General features: G+C 42.1%; 1 protein-coding gene across 2 annotated transcripts in view; it reads right to left on the bottom strand.

Annotated features, from left to right (window-relative positions):
* rims4 (regulating synaptic membrane exocytosis 4) overlaps positions 1 to 13948 on the bottom strand; it is a 163065-nt gene that overhangs the window by 50484 nt on the left and 98633 nt on the right. Inside the window, exon 7 of one of the 2 annotated variants that reach the window (XM_071494154.1) lies at positions 1296 to 1314. The exons of the other annotated variant lie outside the window; for it this stretch is intronic. The gene's annotated coding sequence lies outside the window, so the exon portion shown is untranslated. Of the gene's footprint in view, positions 1 to 1295; positions 1315 to 13948 lie in introns of those variants that run through there. 2 annotated transcript variants of the gene reach the window in all.

Raw genomic sequence — 13948 nt, 5'->3', positions numbered from 1 at the left:
AAGGCAGCATTTAAAGTTTAAAAGAAAACACACAGATTCTAAAATCTATGTAATTAAGTCAAATAGTCAGTGTTATTAGATGATTGTTGTGTTTTTTCACTGCCAGCATTATGCTCCTACACTGTTTGTTCTGTCAGTAAATACAGTGGTTAGAGTTGTATAAGAGGGAGCAGTCTCGTGCATGAAGCCAATTACAGAGCCTGACCCAGACACTTTGTCAGCACCATTACAGTGGAACCAGAACAGAAAATAAAACATCCTTCCAGAGGGAAGCCAAAGCCACCGCAGGCCTGCAGAGCTGCTTTCAGTCAGGACTGCTAAAGATAGACCCAACACAAAGAGAGACCCCAACCCGCCTCTTTATAACCCAGACCAGATTCACGTCAGGGTCCTCATCTCAGTTCAAGCTGCTGCCAGCTGTTTGCAACTCGATGTGGATCATAAACATCATAAAAAGAAGAGACCAATACCAACAAAACTGGTTCCAGACAGTTTCAGACAACTTCAAACTCTGCTGTTTTATCTGACATGTGACACCAGGGCTGAGAAGACAAATCACCTCTGACAGGAGCAGCGTTTTACTCCTGTTACTCCTCTGGATGAAGTTAACTTCTGAAAACTAACTGTAGCTTGTCAGGACCAGTGTCTGACAGGCGTCTGTGTGTGTGTGCCAGCGCAGGACTAAACCCAAACCATCTCTTAGTCAGTGGTTTGTTTGTCTTAGTGTTTGTGGTCATATTAGTTGTAGAAAAACATCAACAGCTTCCAAACCCAACCACTCGCAGGTTTTCTTTCCCACACTGGAGCTGTGTTGCTGCCTGAAGATATAAACACATCTGATCTGTTGATTTCCTGTTTACTCTGTGTTTGATTGGTTTTCTATCAGGGGGAGGGGAGGTTTGCCTGTTCCCATCCACATTCCTCCTTCACATGCAAGTTGTAGTTGGATGAATCTACACACACACACACACACAAAAATCCTACCTATAGCATAGAGTTGCTCAAAACTTAAAGGTCCCACATTTTTCAGAGGCTCTGAGCCCACTATCACCACTCTCAGCCATGTCCCAAGCCCCGCCCACTTGGACCCACCATTCAACCTTGCAGGATTAGGTTTCTCTGTTGTCTAGGTTCTATATTAATACTGTGAAAGTATCAAAGCCTCAGTCCACAGAGAAATGCACACAGCCTGTATTCAGACACTGAGCCTTAAAACCAGCTGTCAGGACTTCTGTGACTTTGTGATGTCACAACAAAGCAATCACTGCTCTGAAGCATGCCCCAAGCCCCGTACACCTGGACCCACCATCCAACCTTGCAGGAATTGGTTTCTCTGTGGGGAATCTGCTATATTTTCCTTGGATCATTCAGAAAACAGTCAGCCAATCAGGAGAGAGGCTCTGATCCTCTCTTCTTATTGTCCTTGGTGACTTTAACAAAGGTAACCTCAGCCACGAACTGCCCAAATACAGACAGTCTGTTAATTGCCCGACCAGAGAGGGGAACACTCTGGACCACTGTTACACCACAATCAGTGGTGCTTATCCCGCCGTCCCCCGGGCTGCACTGGGCCACTCTGACCATGTCATGGTCCACCTGATTCCCACATACAGGCAGAAACTAAAACTGTGTAAACCTGTTGTTTACAAGAACCTCCAAGAACCTCCAATTGCACCAATCACCAAAACAAATTCCTTGTATGTGGAAACATACTTGGCAATAAAACTGATTCTGATTCTGATTCTGATTCTGATTCTGATTCTGATTCTGATTCTGATTCTGATTGGCTGACTGACCTGTTGTTCCTAGAGAGAAGCCTGGGAGAGGAGATATAAAACTACATTGAGATGGTTTTTGGTTCTTAAAACCACAAATATATTTTCTGATGGAGATCAACACTTCAGATAAAACACAGGAGAAGAGTAAAACATGGGACCTTTAAAGTGTTTGTGACCTGGGCTGAATTTGACTGGACATCTGTTCCCTCTTCTCTCTTCTCCTCTCAGGACTCTGTACTGCAGTTTCCCTAACGTCACAAAATGTATTTATATTAGATGCATTTTAATTTAAATACATAACATATACGGTTAAAATATGTGTATAGACTGGACTTTAAAAGGATGGACTGGGGCTTTAAACTGGGGCCACTCATCAGCCTGTGCTAATTGTCTGTGCTGTAGCTGGATGGGTTCTCCACGAACATGAGGCCTGCCAGTAAACAAATGCCTGAGGCAACTCCACAGCTCATTATGGCTTCTGTTATGTACCAGAACATTCCTCAGCTCATTAGCTTTCCCGGCATTTCTTTAAATATTTCGTTACACATTTGTTGTTTGCCTCTTGTGTAAATGAGTCTGTGATGTGCGGTTTATATTTCATAGTGCTGGTTAAAGAGGATGTTTGAGGCAGAAACAGGAAACTGACTGTTACTGCTCAGGTGGGAGATGAGTTGACTTGTGGAGCAAAACACTGGAACCGGTTCGTCTCTCTACAGCAGACAGCCTGTCCACAGCTGCCTCTGCTCTGCCAGGGTGAAGTTAATAACAATAACACCTGTACAACATAAATCAGTTTGGTTGTGTTAGATTTAAATAATACGTCCATCTTTATTTACAGTCTATGGATTTAATCGCTCCACAGTGGAGTAATAAAAACACAGATTTACTCTCTGACATGTTCATGTTCTTTTGTCCACCTTGCATCTTATATTTATAGATTCCAAACACAAATGGATACGTAAACAAAACTATGGTGCAGAGGATGTCATAAACTAGCTCGTATGCTAACAACACTGAAGACGTAAGACATGTATGAACCCTCAGTTACTTGACAACAAACTGTCACATGGCTCTTTTTCATTGCATTGTCATGCAGAAGGATTATAACCAGGAGTTATCATGCAGTCACATTTGACTGAGATAATTTTGGGGCCTCACAACCAAAACTCTGAGCTGCATCCATGACTTCCACAGATTTTGTTGCCTGGCTTCAAACCTTTGAATCAGATTTTTTTTGGTGTCGGGTGTTGTGCTCCAGGATGGAGAGAAAAAACTCCACAAACTAAACTCCTCAAGCTGCTTTTGACAACATTTAGGTTTCAAAATACGGGAGATTTTTCCAGGTTGGGGAGGGTGGGGGTGGGTGTGGGGGGGTTTAAAGTGAAGAAATAAATGATATTAAAAACATTCATACTTAATATAAAGATAAGATTCACTAAAATTTTAAAATTTAATATGGTGGGAATTTATAATTTAATTCCCATCACTTCAGTCAATTAATATTAATATTTATCATTAGATAAACATTACATGAACATGAATTAAACAGAACATCCCGCCTGCACAGAGAGCTGCTGCACACACCACTTGAGTCGGGCTGTGGGTTGCCAGGTTGTGGGTTGCCAGGTTGTGGTAACAGACGGGTTGCAGTTGTATGTATGTGTGTAGATTGTGTGTCTAGCTTGTGTTTGGCAACTTACAAAACATACAAACATACAAAACATATGGCTCAGTTTATAATAAAGGTTGAGGGTCATGCTAATTACTGGGGTTTCCCGGGAGAAACAACAAAACAGGAGGATGATGGGAGATCAGCATGAAATACAGGAGACTCCTGGGAAAAGCAGGTGTCGGCAGGTAGGGAATGACGCAGTTTCTTTCAGCGTCATAATCCGTCAGCGATGACATCCTGTTCAGAAACAGTGACATGACTCAGTCACACAAGCCTCATAAAGTTAACAGCAAACTTTATCAGCAGCCAGTGAGTGAACACAGAGGCAGGTAATGGAGACGGATGGACAGTCACAGACTCGCTCCTCTGTCCCTGAAGTCTGGACCCTGCAGTCAAAGGCCTGATGAATGGGGGGGGCTGGTTTTCCTGCACAGGTGTGAACAAGAACATCATGTGTTGTTTATATAGCTTATAGCTTTTTGTTGCTCAATCATGTGTTTACTCATCTCAACGTGTGAAAAAGGACTGAGACACACCCTGACAACCAAAATCATTTCTAGGAAAAGCTTTTGAAATCTTGTGAGTAATGTGTTTGAATTTCATAACAAAGGACAGGCCACAGTGAGTTTGACTTTCATCATCATCATTATCATCAGCAGAGATTCCTGCAGGTCTGAGTCCTGAAACCTGTTCCCTCCTGAGGCCAATCTTTGGCTCTTGGCTGGAAAACCAACAACAAATTTTCTTGCAAAGTCGCCGCCAGATATTTAATTCAAATTAAAAGTGCAACGCAAATGAGATGAACCCTGAAAGTCTGGAGGACAAGGCTCAGCCGGTCATTTCAGTCAAATCAGGTGGTTGCAAATGATGTCTAATATTTTCCCGGGTTGGTCAGGTGAGTTTGTGTAGAAGGAGAGAGACGTACAGGTGGAGGATGTCACCCAGCGCCTGAGACTGTCTCTGTCAGGTCCTCTCCTCCTCCCTACTCACTTCCTCCTTCTCATCTTCGTCACCTTCACCTCATCTCTCCTTTCCTTCATCTTACCCTGAATCTCATCATCATCTTTCATTTTAACATCCCTCATCTCTCTCTCTCTCTCTCCACAGATTCCTTCCTCCTTTAATCACTTTCATTTCTCCCTCCATCGTCTCTCAGTGCTCCTCCTTTCTTCGCCTCCTCTCTTGCTATGATCCATCATGGCTGATGCCACCCGAGGCCACATATGTGCAGATAAATTCATGTTATTATAAGTTATGTCAGCAATAAAAGGAGGACATGGAGATAGATTTTGAGGTCATGGAGGAAAAGAGGAGGTGAATGAAAAGAGGTTTTGGAGAAGGACTCACTCTCTTCCCTCCCTCTCTCCTCCCCACACTCTCTGTCCGTCCTCCTCCTCCTCCTCCTCCTCCTCCTGGTCTGTGGTGAACCACATGGTTAACTGCGGTCCAAGCCTTAATGCCTGTTTCTCGTAGACCTTGTGGCGGCACAATGACACACTGGGAGGCCGGTTGCCACAAAGCTGTGCAGTCAAAACAGCTCCATCAACCAGCGGCCGAGGCTCCAGAAACTTCTGTGACCACTGTAGGTTTGAGTTAATCAGACGATTTAAGAAGAAAACAGACACTGAGTGGTAGAGTCCCTGAGGAACACATAATCCTGTTTGAGATTAAGTTCCAGCCAAACTTTTATTTCCACATCCCGAGTAGAAAAATCAGAATAAAAACAAATAAAACAACTGTAAATAAACATGAACATTTAGTCAAGGATCAAACTGGATCCACCTGGACCAGGACTCGACCTGCACACAGTAGAAACCCTTCATATGTTGGGATCACATGGTCGACGTTGTCGTTAATTAGAATAATATTATAATAGATGGATGTTTTTTCCCAACAAGCCTCCAACCTGAACAACCACCAACCCTCTGACACCACCCACAGCAGTGTGTCCTGAAGTAGCGCCCCTGCAGCGGCAGGCGTACCGGATCTTGGTCGTCATAGTTACAATAATAAACACGCGGACTGTACCAAGAGTGGCGCACCTACCTTCGTTGCCATAGTTACTGCAATAACAGTAATGGCTTGGTTAGGTTTAGGAAAAGATGGTGATTTGGGTTAAAATAAGTACCTCAAAATAGTTCCTCCATATTAGACAATCTGTGTTGTCATGGTTACAATAATAACAATGAACGGTCATGGATAATAGAAACATAAACTGCTCCTGTCACATGGGAATCGAACACCGCTCTCCTGGGTCATATTCATCCATCCACCCCAACCTCCTCCTGACGTGGACTTTGTCGCTCTATAAACTACGTCACCGCACTTTTCCCTTTGCTCCTGTCATCATTACTACGACCACTAGATGTTGCCTAGCAACAGAACCTGACTATGAGTCATAGTGACCTGCTGACAGACGACCTGTGGGCTCGTTTTTACTGCAGGACAGTCTCTGGTTTTTTTTTATGTGTATCAAAAATGAAGAGAAAATACACTGAGAACAGTTTCACTTATTCTGCTAATGTTTCTGGCTGTAACTAACATTTTCAAGCTTTTTTTAAGGGCTTTCATGCATCAAACCTTCCCGAAAATCTTGTGGCGCATCAATGTTTTTTCCATCTGCTCATTGTCTTAATTGGCCAAAATTAAGCCAATTATGGTCAATTTAGAAAAAGAGAAATGACTGTGTGTTTGTGGTGATGGCTTTTTCAGTTTGATCAAACATGAACGACTTCAATTCTCCATCTGTATCTGTCAACAAATCCACTGTCAGCACTGTGCACATTATTGTCAACTTATAAATAAACACATTAAAATGCCTTTTGCCTCCAACCAGTCCATGATGTGAGCTGCTGCCAGCTGCAGGACATGCACTGCTGCAACAACAGTTTACATCTTTCAGCTTCAGCTCCAGCCTCCGTCGGCCTGTAAAACATTTTCTTTTTTGGTAAAATCAGATGTTATTCTTTGCCTCACCTTCTTCAGCGGTTCATCTTTGTGCCTTCACTGTGTGGTCTCTCTCTGCAGGAAATTATTCATACAGCTCCACACACACACACAAATCATTTGGATTCTTTGTATATTTCATTTTAACAACTTTGGAAAATGTTGCTTTTTAGCTGAAAACCCAAAGAGGTGCAGACTGGAGACTGTGGGAAAAGTGAGGGAAGCTGTTTTTAATCGAACAGTTATCACATCTCACCTACTTCCTCCTCGCTCACTCTCCAGATCTCTTCTCTTGTGAAAACATCTCAACTTTCTGTCCTTTCCTTCTAAAACCACTGTCAGGGTGCAAAGGTGCTGTCAACAAATCATTTGCAAAACAGTTTTGGTGAAAAGATGTTTTCATATAAATGTTTTAAAACTAAATGACACAGTGTATCACCTAGACTAAACCACTGGGGACCACTGTGAAGAACTAAAGGACTTCACATTACTTCCTGCTTTGGCTCTGATGCAAACATATTAATGCAGCAGTTTGTTGATGATCCATCATGATTTACTCTTTGGTCTCAGTCTGAGCGTCACCTAGAAAATGTACCACTCTGGTAACATCAGCTTAATCTTCATCTGTCTGATGATCTGTCTGTATTTCACAACCAATAAAGTTGCATATTGTAGCTTTAAACTACTGCGCAACACCTCCAGTAAACCAGCTGCTGATCATCAACCTCGTGCAAATAAAAATAATTACGATTAAAGACGATTAAAGATACAAAAGCTAATAAAGAAAATAAATGAACCTGAGCTAGTTTTCCTTTTCACTGGTTGTGTGCAGACATTTCAAATCAGGTTGAGTTCATCAAATAAATGTATTGATCATTTGGAATTTGTGAACTGAGATTTAACTGAAGTTTGTTTGAAGTGTGTGAAGCTGTAGTTTGAATTGATCAGCTGATCAGTTTTCATGCAAAAATGCAACATATTTTTTAAATGTGAGGATTACAGCTGGATTTGTCTTTTTTTTAAATTGTTTGACATTTTGTCATCATAATGATGATCAACTGATTAATTAAATTATTTATCATCAGGATAATTGATAGTGAAAACATTATCATGCATCATTTTGAAACCTATGATCAGACCAGGTGTCAGGTATGGCTGGTTTTCAAGACAGGATGTCATGTGCTGTTGACCTTGATGAGAGGATGATCGAGCACTAACTCCACACTGAGGGGAGAGGCCAGAGCAACAGACAACATTTATTATTAGTTAGTTATAATTATTATTATTATCATTATATTATTATCACTTCAGCTCAAATTCCTGTGAGCTGGAATGAGCCACACTTCATAACTTCATAAAAGCAAATTACTTTTAGTTGCTATTTTTAAGTTGAGACAAAATGAAGTAAACACAACTAAATTTTAACCAAACTTAACAAATGGATATAAAGTCAACATGACTTAGGACAAATAGTTATATTTACTTAGTTTTTTCAAGTAAGATTTTTTTAAAGTAAGATCTACATTTATAGTGTAAAAACGTGAAACTTGGCACAGTAACTGGAGATGATTTGCATCAGCCTCCCATGAAACATGAGACCATTCGGCCTCATGGTGGCGCTGTATTTAACGCCAAAAAACACAACTTTGGAATTTTTTGGTTGTATTTTGTTATCATGTTTATTCACACCTGCAGTTCTGCCAGTTTTATGCCAGCGGCCAAAGAAAGTTTTGTCCTCATGGTTCACACAAAACTACACACAGGCACACAAAAGCACCAAAAACACAAATAAGAAAGGAGGTCAGTGACGTCAAACCTCACATACAGTGACCTCTAGTGGCGTTTAGGTGACGTGCACAGGGACTGTGTGATGTGATGTGGAGTTAACCTAATGACACAGCAAGAGCCACGGTATGTAGAATATATCCTCCCAGTGTGTGAGTTGGGGTGAGGCTCACACACAAGTCCTGGCATTTTGAAAATGTCCATCCTCATGTGGGCGGTGTCGGCAGGGACCAACCGTGAGTCACCAGTTCCCAAAAACATGTTGTGTTTTTATTTTTCCACGCTGAAATAACTCCTGTGCACTGGTCCCTGATAATTGCAGCATACATGACATTATCCCGTGCATTGTCCTGTAACAGACTGTAACAAAAACCCGTTAGGAGCCAAACAAAGGCTCCGCTGGGAAGCCAGCAGTGTGAGACTAACTCCTCCAGACACGTACAGTATTGTTGCCATGGTCAAAACAAGCCAGGACCTTTGTATGTTAACAAGCTTGGACATGCTAAGCTCACCACATGCTGCTGCTGCGCTGTCTGACTGCGGCTGTTGTCATGTGAAAACCTTGTAACAACAATTGTGGTCATTTTGATCTTTAAACCCACTGAATGATTTAAAGAATGTGCTGCTTCAAAGCTGTAAACAAGGACATACGAGGTTTTCAGCTGACAGTGCTGATGGGGAGAGGGAAATGTGAGCAGACAGGTGAAAGTGAAATGAGTGCTCAGGACACCAGGTGCCTCTGCAGAGGATGATGTGGACCATATAACAGCCACTGAGCTGCTCACAGTTTGACTCCCCTCTCTCTTCTGCGCTCTCTTTTTTAAAAGCACAAACATTTAAAAGCCCTGTGCAGACAGGATTAGTATTTCTGGCTCAGTATTTTTTTTTTTTTTTTGCTTTGCCCTTAAGAGATTTCACTGAAATGCTCCCACTGGGAAGAGGTCTAAATTTATTTAATTTACTGAGGATGCATTTTAAAGTTTGAACTGCTGACAGCATCACTGCATTACTCACAACACATGAACCACACAGTGATGATGATGTGTTCCTCAGAGGTCACTGCAGGAGCACAGCTGTGTCCATCACCAAACATTTGCTACCTGTATTTACTTTTATATTTATTTTTTGCAGAAGTGCACAATTACGACTGGAGATGAGGCGACATGTCCTAAAATCCTAATTAAGTTAAATAGCAACTACGTTAGCTTCATTGTGCCATGACCGCAGCATTAGCCCAGCTGTGATTGGATAACTCCCTGACTCCACATGTTTAATCACAGATTAACAAACAAGTGCTGTGGTTTCAGGACGACAGGACTTTTTAAAGGTCTTACATTTTCCATTTTCCATTGTTTTATCTGAAGTGTTGATCTCCATCAGAAGATATATTTGTGGTTTTAAGAACCAAAAACTATCTCAGTGTAGTTTTACATCTCCTCTCTCAGGCTTCTCTCTGGAGCTCTAGTAAGTAAGTAAGTCTTCTGATTGGCTGACTGTTTTCTGGCTGAGGATGGTGACTGCTTTGTTGTGACATCATAAAGTTCCAGAAGTCCTGACAGCTGGTTTTAAGGCTCAGTGTCTGAATACAGGCTGCGTGCATTTCTCTGTGGACTGAGGCTTTGATACTTTCACAGTATTAATATAGAACCTAGACCTGCTTTATAATCACAAACACATGGACATCTACCTTTATTTCCATCAACACGACTTGCAGTAGGTGAGAGGATCAGTACATGTACCTCTCATGTCTGTATGATACGTACAAAACTGCACCAGCAGCCTGTTAGCGCCGTCCTTTAAATCGACAGTGGTTGTTTTTTACCTATGTTTGTTGAAAAAGAGAAAAAGAATATTTCATATATAGATTGTACAGTATTCCACTCTCCAGCTGTCCGTCACCTCCTGCAACTCAACCCACGACTCAGCTGCTCATTCAGTCTATTATCCTCTTTGCACAGCAGCTTATTAAGCTTCATTAAGTTAAATGTAGTTTATAAATGAGGAGAATTCAAGTTCCAGCATGACTCTAAGCAATCGGATAAATATGATGTAATCTCAGCACAAAAGACTTGAATAATATAAAGTTGTCATGTGAACCAGCTTCACCATCTTTACAGTAAACTGATGCATCGGTTCATCTCATGTAACTGTGACGCAGCTGCAACAGTATGAAGATTGTTCAAACACAGCGAGCAACGCTCACATACTTTTTAATTAAAGTTCTAGTAATTTCTCATTTGAACTATTCGTGTTTCCTCTTTTTAATTACAAATAGACATAAAAGGATTTTACTCCCACTTGATGAATCATTTCTATTGTACATTCTGACACAAACACAGCAGGTTCCACCCTGTGACTCCCCTCAAGCTATTGTGATAAAAACTAATGGACATCAACATACACTGATGATTAACAAGGAATGGAGTTATTTAAAAACACATAACCCCCCCCACCCACCCACCCTTCCACCTCTCCCCCAGGCACAGGAGTGGCTGCGGTGCCTTGAAGCTTCAAGGCACCGCAGCCAGAAAATCCAAACTCCCAGCTAACCAGGCCACGGTGACTCTTCTTCATCAGTCTGCAGCAAAACGATCTACTCCACCAGCATCCACCCACACCTGAGACTGGGCGACACAGGTGTAGTCATTTTCTCGTATGAGCACCTGTTAAGCCAATCAGATTGTGGTTACTAAGGTGTGGTGCACGGGTGCCCTAAAGGACCAGACCACAGTTTTAGTTTTATAAATCAAGTTTAATTTATGCAGCTATTATTCTATTATCAAACACATGCGGCTGTGGTTGGTTGGTTGTCATGGTTACAATAATAAACACGCAGACTGTACCAACAGTAATATACAAGACCTTTGGCGCCATGGTTACTATAATAACAGTCATGGTTTGGTTAGGTTTAGGCAAAGATGGTAATTTGGGTTAAAATAAGTGCTTCCACAGCATCGTTATGTTTTTCCTCTGACTGGCTAACCTAGACTTAACCCCCCCAACTTACTCATATGTTGCTCTTTATAATACGTCACCTGACTCCCCCCCCCCCCCCCCCCCCCCCGCTCCAGTCAGCCACTAGATGGCGCCAAACAACATAACCAGGACAGCAACTAAGTACATTCACTTGAGTACTGTTCTTACATATATTTTTCCAGTATCTGTACTTTACTTTAGTATTAATTTCACTTTTACTCCACTATACTGACTAAAGACTGACTCCACTTCATTTCTATGACGTTCTAGTTACTGTGAAGCAGAGCTTTCAGTCAGCAAATTTATTTTATTTTATTTTGAAAACAAGACAGACCATACTCCTCCACTGTCAGCCATGTTTGAACCTGTCAGTGTCCTAATGATGCTACGCTAGATAACGATCCTTCACCAGAGACCACGGCCTGATCTGAAGGCTGTGTCTGAAGTTTTAGAAATACAGAAGGATTCCTGTAGTTTGAAATGTTTATAGTGTTTAGCACGACCAAACTTCATCACTGCAAAAAAAAAAGAAGAAATATGAAAACGTCCATGGCTCCTTTTGCTGATTCACTTGTGTTTCTTTTTCTACAGTCTTTTAATTACAGGTTGTACAGTCAGTCACTCATTCAGGCTGTTTCAGAGTCATTAGGTTCTGCAAATGTGGAACAATACAACAAAGTGTTGACATACAAAAATGTACTTTTGAATACAGCAAGTACAAATTTGACCAAACAACTTTCACTGCAGTATTTGGGGAACATTTGACCAGGAGTAAATATACTGAGACTCAAGTAATGGACCTGTGGAATTTGTCCCTCTCTGCACAGATGACCTATGGGCTTGTTTTTTACAGGAGGACAGCTTTTTTTTCCTTTTTTTGTAATTTCTAAGGCATTTAACACCTTTATTGGACAGGACAGTACAGAGAGACAGGAAATAAGGGGACAGAGAGCGAGGGAATGACACGCAGCAAAGAGTCCGGCCGGCTGAGAGTCAAACTGCACCCAGGTGGTTTGCGCCGTAACCATCAGGTCGCCCCAGGACAGTCCCATTTAAATGTGTAACAGGCCATCATCTCTCCCTGATCCTAACCTATGCTGCTTCCCTGAGCAGATACATTGTGAGGAAAAAAAGTGAAGTTTTCAGTGAATGTTTTGCAGATAAGTTCAATATGAGCAATTTGCAGTTTGGCAGAAATGGTCATTGAAAGATTTACAACATCACGTTGATCCAAAACACATGTGGTTATTTCTTCAGTCACTATTTGCTTTGTGCAAAATCACTTCTCCCTCCCACAGAAACAACTGTCAGGATAATACAGTGGTGACAAAACATCATCATTATGAGGCATTAAATTAGCGATGCATGAAGCAGTTCCCTCACACAGAACACACACGCAGCGTAACCTCAGCGGGACACAAACATACACTCACATAAGTCGAGGGCACGACTGCGGCAGTTTGAGAACATTTGGTCTCCGATGAGTCACTGCTGCCCCTCAGCTCAACGAGAGCACATCTCACTGATCACATCAAAACCAGCACACGGCCATAAGACGTCACGTTATGTAAACCAGAGGCTGACTCACACGAACAACCTGAAAACTATCTGATAAAAAAATATATGTTGTGTCAGTGTCAAGGCTTTTTATACTGGATTTTTAAATGTGTAGTCTGTGGATGTCCTGAGCTCCTGTCAGATAAATATGAAGCAGGATGTTGCAGTAAAACTGGAGGTTAAATCATAATAAGTAGTAGACAAGTTGTGTTTGCTGGGTGAAAGTCAGAGGAGTAAACAGTACCAAAACGAGGCTGCTGTGTCCTCTGTGTCCCGCTGACTGTGCCAGTCATTTCAGAAGAATTCAGACTCATTAGTCTGTGAAGCCTTCATTACTGCACAATACCACAGAGGAGGAACAGCAGTAGGAGAAGCTGGCATCTGACCAAAAGGTTGTTGGTTGAAATCCTGAGGCTCACAGTCTTTTACACTGGACTGAAATATAAGCACGACACTTTTGTTTTTACTCCCATTGAAATTAAAGACCAAAAACCAACACAAAAGACATCTTTCTCTCACATTTTCTTCATTAATGTGTTTAAATCTGTGTCAGGGAGCATTTCTCCTCTAGCAGGATCCTCCCTCCACCTGACAGGTGTGGCTCAGCAACACGCTGATTACACAGCATGATTCCTGCACAGGTGTGCCTCGGGCTGGCCACAGTAAAAGGCCAGTTTAAAATGTGCAGTTTTATTTTGAAAAAGACATTTATTAGACACTGAACTGTGTGACAGATGTGTATTTTATTTTGGGGGGGGGTCATGCATCAGAAAACGAGTCTGTATCTGGTGTGACCACCATTTGCACAGAGTTGATCAGGGTGTTGATGGTTGGACCGATCTTCTTCACTGGCTGTGTGAAGTCGCTGGATACTGGCAGGAAGTGGATCACGCTGTCGTGCACACAGATCCAGATCATCTCACACATGCTCAGTGGGTGACTTGTCATGTGACGACACAGGCCGTGCAACAGAGATGTTTTCAGCTTCCAGGAACTGTGTACGTGATGCTGCAACATGAGGCGACGGCAGCAGATGAACGGCGCACGACGTTGCATCTTTTGTGTGCTCAGAAAAGTGGGAGTAAAAACAAAAGTGTTGCATTTATGTGTTTGCTCAGTATATTTCCACCAGCAGCTGCAGATGAAGAGCAGACATGCAGCTCCTGACAGCTCCAGTGGAGCCGCTGCAGACGACTGTGGTCACACTGGGCAGCTCCCAGGTATGAGTGTCTGG

The sequence above is a fragment of the Trachinotus anak genome, unplaced genomic scaffold (assembly GCF_046630095.1).
Source record: "Trachinotus anak isolate AG129_WGS33_773 ecotype Australia unplaced genomic scaffold, CSIRO_AGI_Tana_v1 ptg000013l, whole genome shotgun sequence".
Taxonomy (NCBI): domain Eukaryota; kingdom Metazoa; phylum Chordata; class Actinopteri; order Carangiformes; family Carangidae; genus Trachinotus; species Trachinotus anak.
The sequence above is the reverse complement of the archived record's forward strand: the minus strand, read 5'-3'. Positions and strand labels throughout refer to the sequence as shown.